We start from the raw sequence: 26,389 nt of genomic DNA on the forward strand, positions 1-26,389 counted from the left end.
CTGAACACAAAATTCAGAGCCCAAGTTGAACAAGTCACCATCCTTTCGAAAAAACGGAATAATTTTAGTAGTTAAGAGAATGTTTTTATTTAAAAGTAATTAATTTGTGAACTGTCTAAAACATCATTATTTTATTTGGGATACATACAAAACATATACATGCGAAGGTTTTCACGGTCACGGTTTTTTTCTCATCAGGATGCTATATTTTTATCTTAATAAACTGGTAAAGTTGCTTCACCGGAATGCTTAAACAATGCTTAAATAGGATTGTGTCATCTTCTTTGCAATTTTTTTTTTATTATTGTTTTTTTTTAATATTATAATTTTACATTTTTACAATTTAAAAAAAAAAACACTTTTTATATTTTTACTAAAACTAAAATCCCACCAAGCCACTTTCTGTAGCTTGTTGGTGATCTTTTTGAATCTTTTTGATTTCTTTATTTTCAATCATTAACTTGAAAAGTATTTTCAGAAGATCGTAAATTCTAAATGTAAGATCGTTCGTCCGTTTATTTATTTATTAATTCATTCAATAAATAATTCATTTAAAAGAATTACTGCATTCGGAATTTCATTCAAATGATTTAAGTTATGTTATGGTTCATTTTAGTAATATAGGTTATTATGATCTACGGGCAAGATACGCACTGGATAGTGGAAGATGGATTTAATATACCGAATCCATTAAGATTATGAACTAAACTTTCGAGGAATATACAAAAAACCGGTCATTCTATAACCTAAAGGTAAATGAAATGGTTAAAAAGTTTTAATACCTAGAACAAAAATGCCAAAAATAGACGCCTTAGAAAAACAAGTCAATATTCTGAATAATGTTATTGATAGCCTAGGAACGCAATCAGTCTAAACAACAGGTACGTATGTATGTGCATATGAAAACGAAAACAAAAATCCATCTAAGATGATAACAAAAATACGTGTATTCGGATTTCGGATTCCTATTGCACCGGGTGATATTATTCACATCAACAGGATAACACGCAAAATACATATAAATCAGCCGAACACTTCCGATGGTAGCCGAAGTGAACCGAATGTCGATAAGCAAAATAATTCGTCTGCAAAACTAAAAGCAGAGAAACATACGAGTAGTAGTTAAACTATCAAACAGACGTAAAGACAGGCGGGTTTACTGGCTTACTAGCTTAATTCGGCGCAGTGCAACAACGGAAGATTTATCAGTGACCGGACAAAGGAGAAGCGGAGCATCTACATTAGTGATCAATTAACAACATTTAATAAATGATTTCTTAAAGAAGCAAATAATATAGCGAAAAAAAGCGATTTTTTTTTCATTAGGTAAAAAACAGCAATTTTTTTTCTCAGAAAATTAAAAAAATCTCCACCTCTATACATTCAATCATCCAGTGGTTTGAAGAACAAACTTTAGTGATTTACCACCTGTCATCTGGAGATTTTAGTAAATCTGAGTGTACATTTCCTTATTCTTTACCGTTTCTGATTAATAAGTGCTAAAAAGAAATTATTTCTCTCACCTTCCTTTTCCCGAGATTTTTATATATACGCTTTATGCTTTTTTTCTAGAATTGGAATAAAATTTTATCCATTTGCATTTTTGCTCTCTATTAACATAAAAAAATTGAAATTAATATCTTTATCGCAATTCTCTTTTTCGAATAAATTTTTTAATTTTTTAAAAGTAAGGATTTAAAAAAAAATTAAATTTGATTATTTTTGATAATTATAATTATTGGTATTTACCTTTTTTTAGGTGACTAATGATACTTACGTAATGTATTATCAAAATGTGAGACCTGCTTGCGGTAAAGTATCAGAAGTAAAGTAAAGTATCGGTAACTGTTATTAAGCGTATCGTTGAGATGTTTATTAAAATTTATCTTTACCTTAAAAAAAATATTTGTAGTATTCTTTAATAATTTGCATGCTTCCACTTTCTATTCTGTTGCATCCCAACTCAACAAGGGGCTCCTGTCCTCATAGAGTTAGGGATACGTTATTTTTGTTATATGTATCTAAAAAAAAAAAAATATATTTATATATTTTCGAATGTACTCATTAATGACTCGATGTTACATGTTTGACAGATACTTGGCTGATGGACTCGAATCTCTACGATAGTTATTTTGATGACAAATGTATATCGGAGATATTAAGTTTCTTCTCAGGACTCTTCAAATACCACGAAAAATTGAGCCTGATAGCAGTTAAAACAAATATATGTTCTGTAGAACAATTATCTGGGACTCCACTAGAAGAAAGTATTTGGGTAAAGATCAACATATTCGGTATGAAATCAAAAAATATATTTTGTTGCTATATTCCCAAAATAACTCTAAAATTGGAATTCTCACATTAATTATGTATCAGAAATTTTTCTAAATTGGGCCGAAAAAAAAGAATTATTTTAGGAGATTTCAATTTACAAAGTATTTATCATCATAATTATTTGCTTTCTGTACCTAATGGTGCATAGGGCACTGCATTGGTTCACTAATCGCAGCGTATCTTGATCATTTTTCTTACATAAAGCAGTCTTTCAAATCAGTACAAAATATTACTTGAAATAAAGATGAGAACTCAAGTTATTACTCGTATATCCCATTATACAGAAACAATAACTCTTTCGTATTACATCTAGATGACTTATAACATAAAAAACAAATTCAATTTATTAACAAATTTTATTTAAATTACGGAATCCTAGATTTAGCAATTTGTAACAAGGGCTTATAAGTATCATCTTCTGATTGCCCTTTGGTAAGTGTAGAATCTCATTATAAGGAACTTTTTTATTATATTTCGTTTTTGTATCAAAGAAGAGAATCATTGCACTCAAACGAGGTTTAAGCGACGATTCGTTTCAGCCAACTACGATGAAATTAACGATTCTTTTTCTAAAATTAACTAGGAAAATTGATTAAATGATCTTGATACCAAAAATGCAGCGAATGAATTCTACTCAATTATCAATAATACTATTGATGCATATGCCTCATCTTAATTATTGGGATTCCACAAATCTCCTCCATGGTATTTATCTAGCTTAAATTAAAATTACAAAAAAAAAATCACTGTTGTTTAGAAGAGGGAACGATATAAACGCCAATCATGAAATCAAACCTATTAATTATTCTGATTTCGTCAAAAAAAAACGGCCAATCCATACTACAATAGTTTATATATTGCAAACTGAAAATGTTTTCAAAGTTAAGTTAAGATATTTGTGAACATTCATTAAGTTGAAAAAAAATTATGTTTGCTCCGTAAACGCACGTTTTAAAATAAAATAGTAGCACAAAATGGCCAAGAAATTTGTAATGCATTTGTTATGTTTTTTTCTATTAGTTTTCTTTCGGGACAGCAATATTTATAATATAAATAATATTCTTTTAAATAACTTATCTTCATATGTTTGCCCAATTAATACCCAAGATGCCTTGTTTAGTTCTTTTTATAGATTTTTTAAAAAAAAATTATTAATAACAAATAAAAATACAATATTACAACTAAATACAATTTTTTGACATTAATAAATTACGTATAATTATAATAACGTTTCCCATTGCGTAAAAGAAACAAACAATTATTGTGTACATAATGGGGAGTGGCGTCTTACAATAGTTTATTTTATTTTAATTAATAATATTTTAGGATAACATAAATAAATTACAAAAAAAATATAAACGATGCTTTCAATCAGTGTTACATAAAGAAGATTTAAAGATGTAATTTTTCACTTCTTTCTTTAAAATATTGTATTCCTGGTTGTATTTTTTAATATCTTCGTTCATTTCATTAAAAAAAATATTCCTCTGTAAGTTTAATGATGTCGTGCAGTAGTTGCTTTTAATTTAGGAATTAAGATATTACCACCTGTTCTTGGTCGCGTACTTACGTTTTGTGACCTAAAAATACTACTTTTTATTTTATCTTTATTTATTTGAAGCAAACAATTATTTTTATATGGGAATTTTATATCGAAAACCTTAATTTTTTTATATAATAGAAGAGTGGGAAAAGTAGACGTAAATTCCAAATTTATTGATAAATTCATCATCCTTTGATTTCGATTCTACCTTTCGGATTATTAAATAATTAGACCATAAACAGAAGAGGGTCCAGATACAATCCCGTAAATTTTCATTACTTATTGTTCATTTCATCCAAATAAGCCTCTTTAGATATTGTTTTCACTGACGATGAAATATGGCGTTACTCTATTAATTTGGAAAAAGTATTTAAGAAGGGTAGTAGAAATAACATAAAAAACGGTCGTCCAATAAATTTCTGAACATATTTTTATGATAATGTTTATAACAGTGTCAAACATATTATAAATCAGAGTCACCTTCAATGTATGAAAATATGATCGGTAAAGTCTTATCCAATCTTGTTTATAAATTTAATTTTATCAGTGATGGATAAATAGCCACAAGTTGATGCTTACCTAGATTTAAATACAGCGTTTCATAAAATAAATCAAAACCATCATATCCTTTAGCTTTCTTTGATACCTTCATATATTGTCAATCGCTCACAGGCTGTCGTGGTTAATGGAATATATTCAGACTAAAACATCTTCTCCTTGGGAATCCCACAAGGGTCGCACCTAAAACCATTGTTATTTATGTTATATATAAATGACAAGGTATCCTAACTATCCTTTATTAGTACTTTTTGCCGATAATGTTAAATTAATTCAAAGAATAACGTCTCCGCAAGTGGCTTTAGATTTACAAAAAGATCTAGCATATTTCAATAGATACTGTGATGAGAATCAATTGTTTCTAAATATACATATAAAAGTGCATTCAAGAATCTTTCACTAGTAAACGTAACAAAATAACACATTCGTATAATATTAGTTCTATTTTGTTGAGTCAAGAGTTCAATTTCCATCATTATAGATAAGAAATGAACATTTATTGCATCTTTCACTAGAGTATCCAATCAAGCTCCTGGAGCGTAAGACTGATCATCTTATCTTCATGAAACAAAAAATATCAAGGTACGCTGCGATTGGTGTACCAATTCAGTGCCCTATGCACCATGCGGAAAGAGAATGATGGTGATGATGATTCAATCATTCCTGGATTGGACATATTTTACGAAATTACCGATTGCAACACTCCGAAATCTATTTTTGAACCAATGCACTGCCCTATATAATTATATGAATGCTGGGGATTCAAACATTCATACACCTACAAGCAAGTTTCATGGTTACGAAATATAGGAAAAGTAAATTCATAATCTATTCATGCAGAACTGTGAACTAACTGCCTTTTGTACTCGCATAAATAAGTAAACATGCCTGTAGTTTGTATTTTGACATGGGTACATAATACTGTATCTTCGCTGTTTAACATTCAAACAAGGTGAACCGTAATTGAATTTACGTGACGTAAATGTATGTAATTAGACTAGATGTTTAAATCGTATGTATAATTAGAGTTATTGTTTACATTCTCGTATAAAAAAAAAATTATTGAAGGAGTATTTTGATCAGTTTTCGTGTAAATTTCTCAAAAAATGTCATAAAAAAAGCCGTAACAAGTTTTTAAAATAATTAAGAAGTATAGTTAAAAAACTCGCGTTGCAGGAAAAACTCACCTAAATATTTTTATATTTCAACACGGAAAAAAAAGGTTAATGACTCACAGTCGTATTACTTTGCAAATTATTTTTAACATGGCCTGCGTGGTGTAATGGCTAGGACATTGGCTCACGCTTAGAAGGTAACGTGTTTGATTTCCAGTGAGAACACAAAAATTAAAAATGTGATTTTTCTCTAGCGTGGGTATTTTGTTATGTAATTGAGCCTCCTGGCCTGTTGTAGTATAAAATAATGAAAATCTATTTTACCTCTTTCAGAAAAACAAGCCTGAGTTTTGGTACCATGTTGTGATCGTTGCTGTATGCAGCTTGTAAATTTGAAATCTGTGTCGTTTCAGACTTTTATTTAACCACCAGAATGATTTGAGACTCGGATTTTCGGAACTCTAGTCTATACTCGGTCAAAACGAAATGCCGATTTTTCAACTCTTGTATAATGCCAGTTCTCCTATATGGGTGTGAATCTTGGTACCTTAACAAAGCTCAAAACATTAAACTTCTGAGTTTTGAGAGTAAGTGCTTGAGAAGAATATTAGGTATAAGGTGGATTGATTTTTTTATATTTTTTTTATTTTTATTTGGGTATTTTTACAGCTACTTGTATTACATAAACAAAATAAGTAGAAAAATCTTGCTAATCTTGCTAATGCTTGATAATGCTAATGCTAAAGCCAATTAAAAAAAATCCTCTGTAAATATAATGACACATAATATATAAGAAAAGAAGTTTAGTAATTGTATTTGTGTGACGTTTGTATTCATGTGTATGTGGATGTGTGTATGCGTGAATGAATGAGGGAGAGGATACATTTTATAACTAGCAGCCTCCTATAACGAGCGTCTTGAGGATGCAGGGGTGGACCTGGCTTAGACACGTGCTGCGCATGCTTCAGGAGAACCTAAACCCTAGTTACCTCTTTTTTAAACCTGCGGGATCACGCCGTCCTGGAAGGCCGTTAATGACGATCTTTAGACTTTATTCGTTGAAATTAAGGGGTGCTGGATTGACATCATGGGAAGAAGCAAGAGTGCTGGCTGGCAATAGGGTCTCCTGGAGGCAACTGGTGATGTCCACATGCTCCACTTAGGAGCGGATGTGGAAAAGAAGAAGAAGAAGAAAATGATTTGAATCGCATCCCATTTTTTTTTTTTTAAATTGTCGCGATGTTTGTAAATCTTGGTTGCCTCTTGATTTGGTGATTTTCCGGTCTTACTAAGATCATCTGCTAGTAAAATTGACACAATGTATGGAGCAACGACTGCGCTACGATACAAATCCTGAAAACGTTAAGTTACATTCGGCATTTCTTGTAAAACTCGCAAGTCCTAAGCATACTTCTGTTTAGGGGAGAATAAACTAATAGAACATCTATGCTGGCGAGTTCATGCTAATAAAAGCCGCAAAATATTTTTTAGTCTACACTCACTTAGAAGGTTGCAAAAATTCTTACCCGTTAATACGAAATGCTCACTCTTACAAGCATTACTACTACCCATTCAAGATTACGCCGATGTTTCCATGACTGATATCAGCTATGAGCAACTCGATAAACTTAAACGACTTCAGAATACATGCGTAAGGAGTATTTTTTGTCATGGTAAATACGACCGTATTTCTGATTATCGTAGAAAAATGAAATGACTCAAAATTAGACAGCGTAGAGACTATCACCCCCTCTCACTTCTGTTTACTATACTTCATATTCCTAACGCTCCTATAAACCTCCGTAAAAAAATACGTTTATCAGTGTATTACAGTGGTTTACCTCATCGTTCTCATTATCAAAGCAACCCCTTAATACCAATCCACAATTCCTCTTTTTTTTACTCAAATAGTGTCCTTTCGGCTCGACTGTAGAATTATCTCCCATCCACTATCAGAGATGTCACTGCTGTATTTCTGTTTTAATCACGTCTGAAGAAATATTTTTCTCTTTTTAATCTCTCATTTTTTCCTCTTTATTCCTTTTTTCTTTTTTATATATTTTTTTTATGACACATTAATATACAAAATATTTAGTTAAAAATTATATAAATCGAAAAATATTATACAGATAAGTTATTTAATAATACATGGTGAAGCGCATTAAAGATCATGTATCTAAAGTTTTAATTCCATTAATAATTTCACAACTCAATAAACCAAATTATTTTAAAAGTAAAAATAAATACAAAATAACCGTACTATTTTTTGTATTTTTTTATTTGAAAATTTATTTACCAACCGTTACGGATTATTACATTCATTTTACAAAAATAATATGTAATTTTTTTATTTATACTCTGTTGTTAATAATAATATTTTTTACGTATTTAAAAAAGTTGTGAGATTCATCCGGCTGAACCATATCACCTACAAGGGAACGCTTGAAAACAATTTTCCAAATTTTAAACTTCTTCTTTTACTAGGTAGTTAATAATATTTAAAATACAAGGTACAAATAATTTGCAACTACAAAAAAAAAAAAAAAAACCCCCATAATAAAGGTTTCAGCTATTTTACTTCACAAAGGTCAACAGATGGAAGAGTTGAGGAAATGTAGATGTTTAAACATGAGCACAATGGTGAATGTTACACAGTGTTTAAAGTGGCTACTTAAACCAGCTAATAATAGGTCATAAGCCCTGTAAATGCCCTGACTTCCATATTCCCTTCTCAAAAATGCTTTTCCCCTCTGTTGAAATAAATTTGAATATGAATAACTCCCTAAGGAGGAAATCCAGCCAGTCTGCCAGCATTTGGACTTACTCAAACATTGTTGAATTGATTTTCTGCTACGTTTCTTTTGAATTTCATTGCATTTGATTAACTTAGGCAGAGTACGCTCAACAATTTCACAAAAGTTATTACATTTTGAGATTACGACTTTATTTTTATGAGAAACGAGAACCTTTGAAGTTCGTACTTGTGTCACAGTGTAACGGAACTATTCTCTTTATATTTTCACAAAACGAATTTCATGAAATTCGCTGACAGGAATCTCGGTAATGTTATCTTAAAAACTCGGTTTACATTTTATGTTAAAAATACATGTTTTAGCAGATCTACAAAGTTCGCGAAGATTTTATTACACTGCCGTGGCTTTGTACGAGGTAGGTAGGAGTAAAATTTGTCGAATAGATGATCAACGAGTATATTCTACTGGATGTTATTAAATATTACTTAACGGCTTTTCTATTTTTACCGGTTTCGAGACGTGCCCGTCTTTCATCAGGACACCAATTAAACCAACACGCAAAACCCACTATACACTTTCGCCATAATTGTTGCAAAAAAATATAAAACCGGTAGACATAGAAAAGTCGGTAAAACTGGTTATTTACAGATATTTAATTATATTTAATAATACTCTCGGGGGTGCTCCTTAGTATATGACCGCTTTTTGTAGATTTTTGCTTTAAGATGATGTTTAGAATAATTGTTAAATTATATTTTGAAAACGAAGCCTAATATTTCTGGGTATGAACTGAACAAATATGTTACGTTGTCCTCTTTCATCGAAGCAAAATATTTCCTTTCTAAGCCTGGGGTGTGATTCTGAACCACTCTCGTGGCACGAGAAAACAGTTTTTCTCGTGTATTTTGTATGTAAATACACGGGATAATACGGCCACGAGAACGTTTGAAATACCAGCTTTGGTGTTGTTTCTTTGTTATTCTTAACATGGGATAAAAAAAAAGATAATTTATTTAGGTCCCAAATTGAGTTTCAGTAGCTTTATGGAATTTAATTCGGTAATTGTACTTTGTAAAATACTTTATGATTTATAAATAAAATAATAAAACCTTTCCATATATCAACAATATGTTGAGTTTGTCCAAATTTTTGTAGACAAGGACTGGATTCAGCTCCCTGGGGAACATACCTTTTGCAGTTGATAGGTATAAGCGTTATACATAATAAGCGAGGGAAAAAATAAGCAATCCCTATTTAAATAAAAATGCATCATAACCGCAGTGTAATCATAGCATTTTTTAGTAACACACATGGCATTTTTTTGCGAAATCGCGTATGACCACGAAGAAAATCCGTTGAATGAGATAAAGGCAGGCAATAAGCCACGATATATTGAGTTTTTCTAATGAAATTTCTTGGTGGAACTACATTTCAATGATAATAATAGGAATCCGTATATAATAGAATTTTACTAATAACTGGTAAAAGTTATAAATAAAAGTGGAATAAAACTATATACGTATTTTTATTATTATAATTAAGCAACGAGTTGAAATGGCAGTTACTTCGCGCGTTTAACGTGCCTATTCAATTATACGTAATTTTCGTACGAAAATGTAAAGTTAAAATAAGGTCATTTTTATTTAAAACAAATTAACTTCTGAAAAAAAAAACAAACTGAAATCTTAATTAAACGTTATATATGTCATTTGATTCAGTTTATTAAGAACAATAAACACCTTTCTGTTGAATATAATAATAACATTTCTATATTTGTTTTGAAACAAAATCCTCTTTGTGGAGACTTTAAGAGACAAAACTCAGATCGCTTATGAGCGGGAAAACTTTAAAATTGGATTCTACAACAAATGGAAGTTATATCTGAGAAAGAAAGAAAATAAAAGTTATACGTAAGTACATATTTAAAACGCTTTTTCTAATTACCATTTTTCCCGTTTCGTTCTCATGCCAGTTCGAATCTTATTTTAATCAGATAGTGGGAAAAAAAATATAAAAAAATATTCCATGTAAAATTTAAAATTTCGTTCCCGGGCGTATGGAAAATACATTTTTGTGTATGTAAAAAATAACCAGAATTCTGCACAAGGATTTTCAAAAAGTAAAATCGCTACGAGAAACATAATAAAAGTAAAGTTTCTAAAATAACATAACACATTTTTTATCTTTTTCGAAATTCATTTTCTTTCTGACCTTCGAGCTAGGACTATCGCTCAAGAAACCAATAAAATCAACATGTTTAGTGTATCTTGTATAATTTTATTTAATGGTCTAGAAATTTCAAGATAGAAATAATAAAATTCGTGAACTTTCCAAACTATTCTTCAAATTTATTTCATCGAAGAATAAGGGCAAAAAATACAAATATATATTTTTGCCCCGAAATCCTCATATTCCATTAAATTTTATTGTAATTATACAGCAATAATAGGCCAAGTCAAATTTTGCGATTTTTTTACAAAGTTTTAGTGCTAGATGGTACCTTTTTCTGAAAAAAAAAACCAAGTTCACTTATATCTAAGTGTTTTAAAAAAAAAGATAACTATAAACTATTTTAATTTTAATTAGATTTAATTATGTATTTTTACATTACAAAATTTGAAATCTTAATTCATACATACCCAAATGATAATAAAAAGTTTTTAAAAATAAGTTTATATAAAAAAACACGTAGGTATACATAATATGTTGAGAAGATGTTAAAACAATAAGATAAGTAATAAATATCAATGTCCAAAGCAATATTGTTCAACATAGAAGTATCCCTTCTAACGGGCATAACCATTGGTAGGTTAGTTCTGTATATTGGAATATCAAACAGTTTATGTTGACGCTGCCTAAGGTAAATCTGAAACATAAAATCAAATGCACCGCACAATTTCAGGGATGTCGACACGACAATACCGCGCAACAATTAAAAGAATTGCGTAGTTACACATCCCTTCTGGGCTTTAAATTCTTATAACCATGCATGTCCTTGAGAAATTCTGTGGGATAAAGACATTGATAATATCTTAATGTAGTTTTCTTGGTAATTGACCAATCTGGTTCATTTTATTTTTGCAGTGAGTTTATTGGGGTGATGTTGTATAAGGCAGCATTTTTAACGAAGATCCCATACAAATTGTACCATGTATGTAAATGATTCGTGTAAATGATTCACATAACTTTTTCAACCTTTGGCTTTTCTTGTGACTTGGCCACTTTTCGTTGTATGCTCACGATATGAGAATTCGGGTTAAAATATATTGTTTTTTTTATTTCAATTTGTTTTAATATCCGTAATGAGACTGAATGTGTTTTTAGTAACAATAAATAAAAATAAAGACAATCAGTATTACGCTACATGTGTCAGTGCGGGAACTACAAAATGCTACTAAGGATCGAAACTTCTTTTTGAAAAAAATGTTTTCTGTCAACTACGTCGGGAATTAAAACCGAGACCACGGTAGGCAAAACGCTGAACGCGAAGCGAGTTTTAAATTACAAAACAATAAATAACACCCAGGCTCCAGCAGCAACAGCACAAAAATCATAAATTTATTTAATTTTATTTTATTTAAATCTTAAAATAGGGCACACATATCATTCATATTGTTATGTGTGTTCTAATAATAACATTGCAAATATATTTAATTTATAAATTGTTTATCACATATGTCTTGACCATTATTTTAAATTTTGATATGTTTTTTTCTTCATAAATATTTTTTTCCATTTCGTAATACTTTTTAATTGCTTTAAATAAAATTGAATTTTGTGACTTTGCCTTTTTCCTAAATGGAAGTCTAATTTTGTTCTTTTCTCTAATAAATACGAGAATTTTTAAGAAAACTTAACCGATATCCAAGAAATATGCTTTTCAAGGAATTCATAGCGTGGATATTTCTCAACGATATATTATATAACAAGAGCAGTGGCGGCTATACAGTTTAATAAGGACAAATATACAACTATCGATCATAACCATTTTACTAGGATCTCCGATAAGGATCTGACCCTTTAGAAAAGGGTCAACACCTCTTTGGCACAAAGGCAACACTGGACATTGGACTGTAAATATACACCCTTTTCCCTATATCATGGAAATGTGGTGGTGTTGTAAAGCTTAAGAGAGTGTTGGACTCGTTTCTTCTTGCCATTGGTCTGGTGGAGTCGCAGGAAGTAATGACTATTGAAGGAAGATATTTTTTTTGGCAAAACATTATTTATGTTTATGTCTAAGAATTCCTTATAAGAAATTATATTATTATAATTTATAAACATATATACCAGTATTTGTGTATCCGTAATTTTTTTTTTTCGTGAACTATTTTTATAAACTAATAAATATATTTTTTTAAAAAGATTTTTTAACCTTTTAATGTGCAATAGAAAAATCATCTCAAAAAAACTCTCTGTAACCTGGTAGCCTGAGCATCTTTGTGGTGATAGAAGGTAATCCATAAGTGCATACTACGCACTTCGTTGGGTTGAGAAAAAGCGAGAAATTGATTCTTCACCGACTGGGATCGGATTGATTGCACATAATCAATTCTCCATGATGATTTTATAAAAATGAATAGCTTTGAAATTCTTTTTGGAAGCCATTTAATGTGTATATTCGACAGGACAGGGCCACGGATAGTAGCGAGAAGCTCCATCCAGTAATCAAATAAAGGGGAAAGATCACATAATGTGTTCAGAAGATTGATTAGGATATCCCCAGCACTTATTTTTCTATAATAAGCTTATTTAATTGTTTAGTTTTCAATGTTTAAAAACCTTTGTTACATTAGCAAAAGAAAATTTTATAGAAAATAATATATTGCATTACCAAATTTACGATAATAAGTTTTGAGATGGGTGAAAATTTAATAGAAAAGTTAATAGTTTCCAACGTTTTATCTGAACGAAAATTATTTGTAAAAACAGCTAATTATAATATGACGTAAACACATTTTAATTCATATTTGAAAAACTCTTGCGCTTTGAAGGGTTCAATTTAATTTTACCTTTTGAGAATTCCGAAGAATTACACTGCGTATTTAAAAAAAAAAAATAATCTTATTACGCCTGTATTTTATTTGAACGTAATGTTAATATAAAAAAAGTAAAGGCATGATAATTACTTTAATTTTAAGGACAAGAAAAACATGGAACGAAAAATAATAAAAGTAATTGACGTTTTTAAGAATAATTTAATCTACGTTTTGTAATTTAATTACCGTGTTACGTAATCAAATTAGTTTCGGCAGTAAAATTAAACTCCCTTTTTATTTTCGCAGTAATTTACATAAAAGGTTTTCTAAAGAATATCACAAAATTGTAAGGACGCCTCTGATCGTTGCAGGAACAACTATTTTTGTCAACAATATTAATCCACTATTTTGAGTTTGTTCAAATGTTTGTAGACCAAAGACCGGAATTTACCCTCTAGGGAGACATTACGATTAACAAATTACTACAGAGATTGTTAATACATCTATATTCCTTCAAATCTTTCATCTTTTGATGTTTGTGAAGTTAAAAAGCTGAAACCTTTATTTATGAGGGTGAGATTCATCTAATTGAATAATTTCACCTACATACTAGGCAACGACTGAAAATGTTATTTTTTCAATTTCTATACTTCTTCATGGACCAGGTGGATTTATCAACAATATTTTGAGTTTATCCAAATTTTTGTAGACAAGGACTGAATTCTACTCCCTGGGGAGCTGTTAATATCAACAAATTACAACAAAGATGAAGAACATATAATAAAAGGCATTGCCTAGTATGTAGGTGAAATAATTCAATTAGATAATTCTCAAGTGCATAAATAAAGGTTTCAACTTTTTAAATTCACAAACATCAACAGATGAAATAATTAAAGGAATATAGATGTTCAAATATGGGCAGAATGGTGAATGTTATACAGTGTGTAAAGTGACCACTTAAACTAAGCCAATGACAAGTCATAAACCCTGTAGATGCCTAGAATTATATATTACCTTCTATTATATGTTCTTCATCTTTGTTGTCATATGTTAATATAAACAACTCCCCAGGGAGTTGAATCCAGTCCTTGTCTACAAAAATATGGACAAACTCAAAATATTGTTGTATAAATATGTTTTTTATTTTTATTTATTCACTTTCCATAGATACATATTTATACATTAGCGGGCTTACTATCAAATGACAATCTTTTTCAGCCGATGAATCAAACATCTCTCCCTCTTTTCTTTTCCACATACACTCTTAAATGGAGCATGTGGACATCACTAGTTGCCTCCGGGAGACCCTATCGCCAGCCAGCACTCTCGCTTCCTCCAACGTCAATCCAGCGTCCCTTAGTTTCGCCAAATTAAGTCAAAAGAACGTCATCGACGGCTTTCCACCCAGCCAGCCAGCCATTCCAGCCCACAGGTTTAAATATTAAAATGAGAATTAAAAAAAAATATATATAAATCAAAAACAAGTTGTTATCAATATAAATCTAATAACATATCACCACGGAGATGAATAACACTTTAAAAAAAAAGTATGGAAGTCTAGGCATCTATAAGGCTTTTGACTTGTCATTGGCAATTTTGAATGGCCACTTTACACAATATTCGCAATTCAAAAAAATATTCTAATTACAAGATTTTTGTTTGCTTTTACATTACATGTAATATTTTATAAAATTAAATGCCTTCAAAATATATTATTTAGCAGATCACTTCTTTTTGCTTGCATTCAATCTAGTAAATAAAGCTGCCGAAGCTGCTCGCGATATTTTTGCAGTGCATGTTAAAGATGCTAAAAATTATTGACTTATTAGTTCTAAAATAATGAAGGTTAAAACATTATTGGCTTATTGGTTGTTGTGTTCTCTTGTTCTTAAAAAAAATAAAAATGCGGTTAGGAATAGCAGGCACCACATTTTACAGTATGAGGGCTGTCTAGAGATCGGGTATTTATTCAGTGAAAACCAAATGCCACCCATATAAAGCTTACATAACACCTATTCTCCTCTGCGGATGCGAATTGTGGCACCTCACTAGGGCCCAAAACAGCAAAATTTCAAGCTTCGAGATGTTTTAGAAGAATCTTGATTTGACTTAGTAAGGACTCAAGTAATAAGAGAACGGATAGAACAAACTCCGGTAACAACTGTCATCAAGCAAAGGCGATACGGTTGGCTTGACCACGTGCTGCGGATGCCTCCGGAGAGCCACCACGCTTGCCTACTTTACAAAGCATCAGGTTATCGATGTTCTGGGCGTTTACCGCTGATTGCATACTTAGATTGCTTTGACGGTGATAAAATGTACATTCTGAAAAAAAAACCGCGAATCTTTTAAAAGCAAAGAATTTAAAAATAACAAATAATTAACCGTTCATCACAGTAAAAAAAAAATATTTTTACAAGGTGTGGCTCTGAAAAAAGGCCACAAGACCTTTAAAATTGTTCTTTTCATCGATCTGCATAGAACAAACAAAGTCGTATTGTTAACTCAAGACAAGATCTAGACTTTTTTAGTTTAAGTTTATAACGATTTAAACTTAATGTTTGTCAATGCTTCTTTTTTTTTAAAACATATTTTTAACTATTCATGAACATGGACAATGTCCGTTAATAAATTAGTAAATAAAACGATTCCGGGTAAGTGGGTGGGGCTTTTACTGCTGATCGTTTGTTGGCAGTTCGTGTCAGACAACAGGACGTAACCTGACTTGAGAGGATGCACATGAACAAGCATCCGACAGAGATACTTAGAGGATCTTCTTGGAAACAATATGCTTCAACTAGGGAGCAGACTTGAAATTATGAAAATGATCTTGTCCTTTCCATTTGGAAAAAACGGACATAACTTATGTTATCTTGCTTTCTTGTCTTGAATAGGAAATGAGAATAAAGAGAAAGGAGAGATTAAGGAAGATTAGAAAGACGTTTCATCAGGCGTGATTGAATAATCTCTTGAGATTTCATTAATTCAGTTCTTGATTACAACTATTTGGACTACTAATAGGCCTAAATAACCGTGAACGGAAACAGATTACATTATATAATGACACAAAATGGGTAAATTTTACTGTCCTGTAATATTACAATTTACCACATTGGCCCTTATAGATTGAATTTACAGAAATATAATCTTAACCGAGATGGAAGAATTGTTTAGGAATTTAATAAATAGTGTATTACAATAAAGATGAAGTTCATATTAGAAACGGAAATATGTAAGTCTAAGCATTTACAGGACTTGTGACATGTCAATAGCTGGATTAAATATCCACTTTACATATTGTATTGTGTTTAACACTAACAATTCTTATTGATTGATTTGGTGTTTATTTTGTAGAACTCTATATTTAAACTTATAATATTAGAAATCAAACACTGATTTGAGTCTACTGAACACTTTATTTTACTTTTACAAATATAAAAATAAAAACTTCGTGACAATTGTTTCGCCTTGTTAGGGCATTTTCAAACGAATGTAAAGATTATATAGATTGAATGTCCTTATATAGTTATATAATTCAAGGTACTTAAGTAGAAAACAAAAATAATCTTATGAACTTTAACATGTACATTAATTATTTATAATTGAGGGAAAAAACACAATGGTTAAGGGCGAGGCTAAGTGTTTAACAGGTAATGGGGAATTTAGGTATTTATATTTGAATTTCGGGAAAAATATAACAAAGTAAGTATTTATTGACATACAAGTATGTATTGTGGGATAATTAATGAAGCTTTATCGTTTTGTAAATTTAGATAATTGCGGTCGAAAAAATAGTAACAATATTATAATAGGTTGCTGCTCATTTTAATTTTAAAACATGATTGAAATATTATGAGGAAATTTATTTAAACATAAATGTATTATTATACAATTGTCACAAAGTTTTTATTTTTATATTTGTAAAAATAAAATAAAGTGTTCAGTAGACTCAAATCAGTGTTTGATTTCAAATATTACAAATTTAAAACTAACAATTCTGCCCATATTTAAACATCCGTATTCTTGCAGTTCCGATTTTGATTCCAAGTTCGATTTTCGACATGAAATATTTATTTTTCAGGTGTTTTTATACCAGTTATTTCATAGTTTCTGGACTGGCACATGAAGTTTAAGACTGATCTTGTGCTGCGATTCGTGTACCAATAAAGCCCCCTATGCACCATTAGTTTAATATATTGTTTTTTTGTGAAGTTGAAATACTGAACCCTCATTGATTCGAGTGAGATTCATCTGACTGAATTATTCCACCAACATACTAAGCAATGCAAATATTGAAAAATATATGTAAAATAATTCAATCAGATGAATCTCACGTGCAACAATAAAGGTTTTAGCTCTTCAACTCAAAACGTTGAGGTACAATTTTAAAAAAAGTCCTTAGATTCAGTCCAAATCAATGATTTTAACATCATAATGAATCAGGTTCTATTTTCAAACTCGTTACTTTAAAAAAACCCGAATGCGACTCACCCTGAAACCGCCAAGTCTCTTTTTCTTAAGTAATTATTTTTTTGTAAACTTTAATCAAAGCCAGTATCAAGTATCTAATCAAATAACGCTTCTTTGAATACTTTAGCGACCTAATTATTTCTATAAGAGTCGACACGCGATAAGATTTATCGACTCGCTTTTACAAAGAATATAGCGTATACACTATACGTATACAACCTTTAGTCGAATCGGTTACCGAATCGAAAGATCAGCGTGTTAGATTCGGTAACAATGGATGAACGATATGCTACGGCTTACTGATAAAACTCAGAATATTTTAATCCTTATTGTGACAGTAAAACCATTTTTATTACGCGTGTAAATTTCGATGAGAACTTTTTTAATGTATATTTTTTCGAAAGACGTATAATACATTTTTCGGAAGATTAATGGAATTTACAATCATAAAATCAGGGCTGGATAAATATTTATTGAAGTATTAAAAAATATCTTAGAATAAATCTGAGAAAAAATATTTTTTATATTTCATGGTATCTGAAGCGTAAGACTGATTATCTTACCTTCGTGTAATTGGTGTATTTATGCAGTGCCCTATGCATCATAAGGTGAGGAAAAAAAAATATTTTGATGATTTTACGGGTTTAATAATTAGAAATAATTGGAGTTAAAAAGATAGGAACGATATGAATGAAAAAATCTGTTAGTTCTATTTTTAGTGCTGCAGTTATTTTAAAGCATTTTCTAATAGCACAAGAAAGGCAAATATTATTACAACATAATCTCCCTTAGTCCTAGGTTTACCCCTTCCTCCATACTCAAAAGCGTTTTTATGTATTTAGTTTTTTAGCTTTTATATATTTAGTTATATAGATTCTTCGTTGTTCTGAATATGTGCTTCAAAAATAATATAAATTTATTACCGAATTGAGTAAAAGTAACTCTTGGGGATGTATCACTTTGTGAAATACTTTTAATTATATAGTTTGTAAATTAAAATAATAATAAAAAACCTAAATGCCCACGAATTAAATGTCATTAAATTTTGACTTAAACGTGGCGTTTTTCTATTTGTCTATTCGCACGTACTCAAATACGGGGAACCTGGTTTGGGCACGTACTGCGAATGCATCAGGCCAGCTTCAAACCAAATTGTCATGTCTTTACACTAACAGGCTTCTGCTGCCTTAAAGGCCGTTGGTGATTATCTTCCTACTGCATTGAGTGGAACTTAAGGACGCTGGATAAACACGAAATGAGTCGTTCGATAATGTCCACAAGCATCACTAACGAAAATCAAGAATAAAATACAGAATATAAGTCTCAATTTTGATCATCATTTCAAATGGAAAATGATTTAAATTTGTTGCAACATAGTGTTAACAAAGCTTACGTCCTGTCATTGGTTGGTTTAAGTGGCCACTTTACACACTGTGTAACTTTCATCTTTCTGTCTAAGTTTAAACATCCACAATTCTTAAACTTTTCCATCTATTAACTTGTATTACGTAAAGAACTGAAACCTTTATTTATGTGGGTGAGATTTTTCTTGCTAAATTATTTCATTTTCTAGGCAACGCCTTAAAACCCCTTTTCAACTTTATAATATTTTTTATACCTGGGCCACGATTATAAACGCTATCTTCAGTGGTTCATTTGGAGACGGTATGTAATAACACTATTATTATTATTTATGTACAAAAATGTGTTTATTTGTATGAAAATTCAAAGCATCTTCGTCGGTAACCGGTAATTGAGCATATTTAAAAAATAATTCTATACGTGTTGTATTTTTCATTCACTAAACTTAATTTTACTTTGTAGATAAAATCTACGATAAATGTTTACTTTCCCTTAGAAAACCGGCCCTGTTAGTTTAATTAACAATGTTTTGAGTATGTTAAAATGTTTGTAGACATGCTGGATTTCCTCTAAATGCCTAGACTTCCTCATTCCCTTCCCAAAAATTGTATTTCTCTCTGTTGCAATAAATTTAAATCTTGATAACTCCCTAGTGAGGAAATTCAACCAGTCTACAAATATTTAGGCATACTCAAAATATTTTAGAAAAATTATTTGTTTTTAATATTGTTAATTCCCCGTCGTGCTGCTGCGAACACCCTCGTCAATCATCTGATCACATTGTTTGGTCTTGTCTCTATTCCTTTCTTTATGAATATCGAATAGAGCGATGCTTCTCACTACTATCCGTGACACTGTTCTAGGTCCTGTCAGATGTGCAGATCTGGAGACTTTAAAAAAAAAATCGAAAATTGTTTGTAATCAACCCAGCAAATAAATCATCGTCAATCGTCAGTCATCGTTTAGTGCAATGGGAAATTTAAAATGTGAGGCGAAGTTTTTTGAAACTGTCTGAAAAAAAAATTATTAGAATAAACCACTTTGAACGGCGTTGCTATTTCCAATGACAGAATGTTTTGATATATTTTCAGTTATCGAGAAGCCAACCCACCAATCAAGCAACTCACTGTAAAGAACTTGAGACGCGGAGTAATTTCAAAATCACAAATTTTTTTTAAAATCAAAGCGCTAACAACACGATACAAAAAAATATTTTTGGCTTGATTTGATAGTCCATTAAAAAAAAAAACTCCGAACTTCTTCATTTTATCCTAGTGAGTGAAAAATCCACTTATTTTTCTCAATCTAGAAGTTTTCAATGCACTTTTACAAATTTACGTGCATTCTATGTACTTTCATATTACTCCAAAAACAATTTATTTGTTATTTGAGTTTGACATATTAGTTGACAACTCATGACGCAATACAAATTTATTCAAAACGCTCCGGGATTGAAAAAATATCTGGTAATTAATATATATATATATTTATACATTTTTTTTATTCCAATTTGAATACATTGTTAGAATCAATTCTACGGTTTACTTATTTAGTTTATATTGCCTAAGCCAATTGAACGTAGTTATGCAGAAAGCAGCCAGTCTACAATTTTGAAAAATGAATAAGATATTGAAGTATTGGAGTATTGGGTGCAGTAAGGTCAATTCTATGTTCTGCTTAAAACTGCCTGACCGCTTTTATACAAAAAACTGTACTAATCACCTTCTGAAAATGGAGTCAATTACAATAACGGCATTTTGCAATTTGCAGAAAACACCCACAGCACTAGAAAAATCTTACGGTTCTTTAAAAATCATTGAAACTGGTCAAATACATAATTAGCTTCTTGTTGGTCATATAAAAACAAACTTATGTATTCATTTTTTATCGTTTGTTAAAGTCAAAAACATTCCAACTGTTGTGTAGACTTATTTATTCAGTCTTTTCACAAAAGTGCTATTATCTCAGTTTCACTTTTCTATGGCTGGCTGCTTTCTGCATAATTACGTTCAATTATAACAGTTAAATAAAGAAACACGTGTAAAAAAACTGATCAAAAAGAACATTAAACTATGTAGCAAAGACAAACAAGACAATAAAATAATGGTAGACAATATATTTATAAAGACGATAAACATATAAGACCTTGAGCGAAACTATGCCAATCCATCGTCATCCCACACTGTTTTAGTGACGAAGAGATCTACGAAACGCCGGAAAATCTATCACAAAGAATTGCAAGTTCTACAACAAATTGACTAACCTACACGTTCTGGACATTGGTGCATAAAAACGCAAGGTTTATTTCATCGCAGATTTTGACTTCTGGTGACATGGTTGGGAACATATAACAAATAAAAATAACAATAAAATAAATAAAATATTGCAACAGAAATGGGACATCACTTATTGCGTTAAGTATTTAAAAAGAGCAATAAAATAACGTAATACAATATATTTATGAACACAATCAACATAAATAAAAAATAAATTAATCCTTATTATATTAGTATTAATATTTATATAATGAATTATTAAATGTTAGTCTGTTCAACGTTTTTAATTTATGTTTTGTGGTTATTAGTTTTCACATAATTTAGTTGGTGAAAGATGTTTAGTGTTACTATTTTTCATTTTGTGAATTGTTTATATATTGTGATATATTTTACTGTTTGTGGATTAAAAATAAATTTATAAATAAACATACAAAACTTCGAGTTAACCTATGCCAATATATCATCCCACACTGTGTTAATGGCGAAAAGATCTACAAAAGCCGGATATGTTCTAAAGGATTCCAAGTTGTGTGACGTATTGACAAATCTACACATTCTAGACATTTGGGAATAAAAGCAAAAGTTTCTCTTAGAAGAATGAGCGAACTATTTTCAGTGCTTTTAAAAATGTAAACTGTCGCACTAGAAAAGAAAATTACAATTAAAATATTATAACTATAACAAATATATCTAAAGCGTACATGACTATAGAAAAGTAATAACATGTTTTATAAATATTTAAAATTTTCAATTTATTGTATTTGAGGACCAGTTTATGAGGTTTATTTTTCAGTTGGTTTATGTCTTGTATGTTTTAAGGTTCCAGTGGAACGTTAATAAAATATTTTACTCCTATTTAATAATTAATCCGCACCTTAGAGGATAAAACACGGGAGTCCACTTTGTACCGTTTTGATATTAAAAATGCAGAAATGATCACAATAAGCTATTTCACAAGTGTATAAAACACCAAAGCTCATTTTCGTATTAAAAATTATTTTTTAAAGTCAAAATAAAAATCATAAGTCTACTTTGTTTTAATGCCAAAATCATCGGTAGTCCCAGATATGTTATTTTATTTTGTATTAATATTATCAAAATATTTCATTAAATTTTATTGAAAGTTCTTATAGATTGAAATTATTTCATTTGGTTCAAAAGATATGATGTTTTGAAAATCGCACAATCACAAAATCTTGTTTTCTAAGCATTTCGTTCAATGTGACTTCCGTGATTTATCCTATCAGGTACATATTATTATGAAGTTAGCTGTTTAGTAATAATTGAGTCGAACCTTTTATTTTATTGTGTAAAGGATATATCAATGTAAATTTGCAATTGTTTTTTTAAAAAATACTCCACAACAGACGTGGACGCCCCATAACAGTGGTAAATTACAGCACACAATACTTAATAATACGAGAAAAATCATATTCTTTTTTTGTGTTCTCATCGAGAATTGAACTCGGAACCTTTCGTGCGTGAGTCTAATGCAGAAGCCACTACATACACCACGGAGGCCGCCTAGTAAGTAAAAATCTAATCTTTTTTAGTGAATCTAATTTAAAAATAGTCGTTTTACAGCTAACAACACTTTTAATAATTAACTTTCCTCGGCCGACCCTGTTTGGACGCGTGACTTTCGGCGGTAAAATTCGTAAAATGCCAGCGTTCCGAATTCAAAGCTTTGAAAAGGTCACGTAGTAGGCAAGTGCTCTAAGCACTCGGCCAAGTAAGTTACTCGTAAAATGTCCGATTAAGCGCAGTGATTACTTCTATTTATGGCGTCCAGTGTATGCAGAGCGAAAACAGCCGATAACGAAAGCCTTAGCCTTTAGACTTGCATCAATTCGTTATGAAAACCGATTTCAAAAAAATATTTTAGGACATTTGAGCTAGCATCTTAGGTATACAGTTGAGTATGGAGCAGTTAATGAAATTTGATTAAATAGTTAACGCGTTTGCTTACGATATTAAAGATTTTTGTACAAAAGTCATATAACTTCAATTTAAAAAAAAATACAAAACCAAGGCTTTAATAATTTTTATTTTTTATTTTTATTGTTTTACTTTTAGTTAGTTTAACAAATTGTGTGGTAGGTTTTTATTTATCTGATATTGCCATTCTTCAACAGTAGAAAAAACTGCACTTTACTTGTATTGAATTCAGTTACTAAAATCAATTTCCTTGTGCTATTTTATATAACTTAGACAGTCAAGATATTCCATACAAATTTTTAAAGCTGTAAGTTGGTTGGAAAAAAGATATTTTGATGGAAGAAATTAATAAACCACCCAAGAATTTTGTTCAAAGGTTGAAAATAAACAAATTAGTAAAGAACATTTTAGATATCAAAGTCTACGCATTTACCGAGCTTATGACTCATTATGGCTGGTGTAAGCGGCCACTTTACACAATGTGTAGGTCATAAACCCTTTAAATAGCCAGAATTCCGTGTTTCATTATCTTTAATGTTCTCCATCTCTGTTGTGATTTGTTAATTTCGATGACTTCCTAGGGAGTGAAATCCAGTATTTTGTCTACGAACATTTGTAAAAACTCGAAATATTGTGAGTAAATAAAGGGCTAATATTTTTTATAAAATACTACCGTTTTTATTTTGAATCATTCGTTCCCATCGTACCCTATCCGAATCTAATGGTGCATTGGGCTCTACATTGGTACACCAATCACCTTGATCACTTTTGTAACATGAAGGTAATATGATCAGTCATGGAATCAAGAATCGAGCCCGAGACCTCTCGCATGGTAGGCAAACACGCTGACCACTACAATTCGAGGCTGAAATGTTTATCTTAATAGATAGTAGGTGAAATAATTCGGTCAAATGAATCTCACCCTTATCAAAAACGATTTCCATATTCCTTACTCTAAAATGTTTTCTATCTCTGTTGACAAACAAACGAACTATAACGTCGTCTCCCAATACGGGTAAGCAGAGAGGATAGAACACCATATCACTATTTCTTTGCATATAGACCTCGATTCCAATACAGGCATACATCTTTTTATGCTCGCGTGCCGATTATACCGACTTTCGACATGCCAATCTTGAAGTTGTTGGATTTGGTCGTGCCATATCTTTTTCGGTGTTCTTCGTCTTCTGTGTCCATCAACATTGGCATCGTTAATCCTGTTGGCCGTTCTTTTGCTGTCCATTTGCTCCACAAAACCATCGCAGCACTCTTTTCTTAATTTTGTCAATAATGCCTGTCAATAAAGTCTTATATAATGCACGGATCTCAACATTTGTGCACCTATCATACATAATTTTCTCACACCTTCGCCTGATAGATCACAAACTCGACAGCGTTTAGCCTACTTTCATCATTGTTTATCCGATTCCATACTTCATAAGGGTCGGCACCAGAACTCTATTGCAAACTGATAATTTTGCCACCTGCGACAAACATTTGTTTGCTAAGGTAGATTTAAGTGCACCGTTCAACTCACCCCCCATTCAATATATTTCTCAGACTTCCCATCCCTAGTTAACATACTTCTGCCAGATACATAAATTATCTTTTGTAATATGTCAACAAATACTTTTATCAAATGTTTTCATATATTATTTTTAATTAAGTGCATTTTTTCATACAGATTAATATAGTATATTCACAAAAATCCACACCCGAATATAAACAATCATTATACAATGTTTTATTTTACGATTGCAGTATTTTTCTACGGATTCGATGCTGAAAATTTCATGTCCGTGACATCTCTTGATGACGTCATATTTCAAGATGGGTGACAGAAGGAATCGTATAAGAATCAGAAGCGGGATTTTCGTACATCTTGGCTATAATTGATTTCTGATGACGTGTCAGAAACAGCCCAAGTATCTAGAATGTTCACGCAATCTGATAACTTGTATATCAGCAGAAAATCTTACAATTTACAAAATAATATGGATGCTGAAAAGAAAAAGGTTACCAAGCGACATGTAGCAATTTTACAGATGAGTCAATATTTTATTTTTTTTATTATAAAAAGAATTTCATACAGACGCATTATTTTGGCGTGATTATTATGTAATTTAAATAAAAATTTTCAAACAAGAGATTCATTATTAATTTGAACAAAAAACTTAAATGGCTCTTTTGTAAAGTTGCTTCATGTCGATTGGTATTTTTTTCTTTCCAGCGTTGATATGTTTGTTCCAAATTTAAAAAATGTAAATATTTATCCTCCCCAAAAGATAGAAAGTTCAATAAATATTGTTATTTTAGTAACAATTTTTTTTAATTGGTTTTCCATGTAATACCAATATTGCCCTCATAAGGAAAAAGCCAGCTATTATATTTGTAGATATGACACACGTTAGAATTAATCAAGTGTATTTAAATTTCCAAAAAACTGTAAATATTCATAAGTACGTCAACTATTGTTTCCAAGTATAAAACGTGCATGCGTCGAATCTAAATTTGGTTTTTGCTTAAAAAACATTATATCATTTTTCGTACCGAAATATTTTTTTGGCTGCTTTTTGCTTTACATCAAATGGTTCGAAATTTACTATATATAACAATCATCATCATCATCATTCCCATCCCGCACCCAATGGTGCATAGGGTACTAAATTAGTACACCAATCGCAGCGTATCTTGATCTTTTTTATTGACATGAAGGTATGATAATCAGTCTTGCGCTTAAGAATATGAAATATTACCTCTTATTTAATTTATTTTGTGAATTTTAGCAAATCAGTGCCTTTTGGCTTATGAAGGCAGAATAAACGTTGTGTCTAATACAGTCCCACATGTGAAAAATAATTTGAACCCTGGACGAGTATTTTGGACTCAATGGCTACTATCAGGTAAAAATCCTGCAAAGTTGGATCGAGTGGGATAAGTCGGCGTTGTACTGCAGTAGTTGGTGCGTTTGTCTACCGTGCTTAAGGTCTCAAGTTCGACTCCTGGCAGAGTCAACGTGAAATAGTTGTTTTAATAGTGGCTTAACACTGCATTATTTCAC

General features: G+C 30.8%; 1 protein-coding gene and 1 long non-coding RNA gene across 6 annotated transcripts in view; one reads left to right on the forward strand and one right to left on the reverse strand.

Moving 5' to 3' along the window:
• LOC148284952 (neuroglobin-like) overlaps positions 1–26,389 on the reverse strand; it is a 234,384-nt gene that overhangs the window by 92,524 nt on the left and 115,471 nt on the right. The window lies entirely within an intron of this gene.
• On the forward strand, positions 366–25,749 carry LOC148284954 (uncharacterized). Of its 4 annotated transcripts, none has more exons than XR_015823329.1 (5): positions 366–1,326; positions 1,760–1,830; positions 2,094–2,294; positions 20,206–20,388; positions 21,306–21,668. It is a non-coding gene; the product is annotated as an uncharacterized LOC148284954 (long non-coding RNA). The 4 variants fall into 4 exon arrangements; XR_015823333.1 differs by having other exon boundaries at positions 1,760–1,795; XR_015823334.1 differs by lacking the exons at positions 20,206–20,388; positions 21,306–21,668 and adding an exon at positions 25,090–25,749.

The sequence above is a fragment of the Micrasema longulum genome, unplaced genomic scaffold (assembly GCF_059751315.1).
Source record: "Micrasema longulum isolate JH-2025_06_02 unplaced genomic scaffold, ASM5975131v1 h1tg000073l, whole genome shotgun sequence".
NCBI lineage: Eukaryota > Metazoa > Arthropoda > Insecta > Trichoptera > Brachycentridae > Micrasema > Micrasema longulum.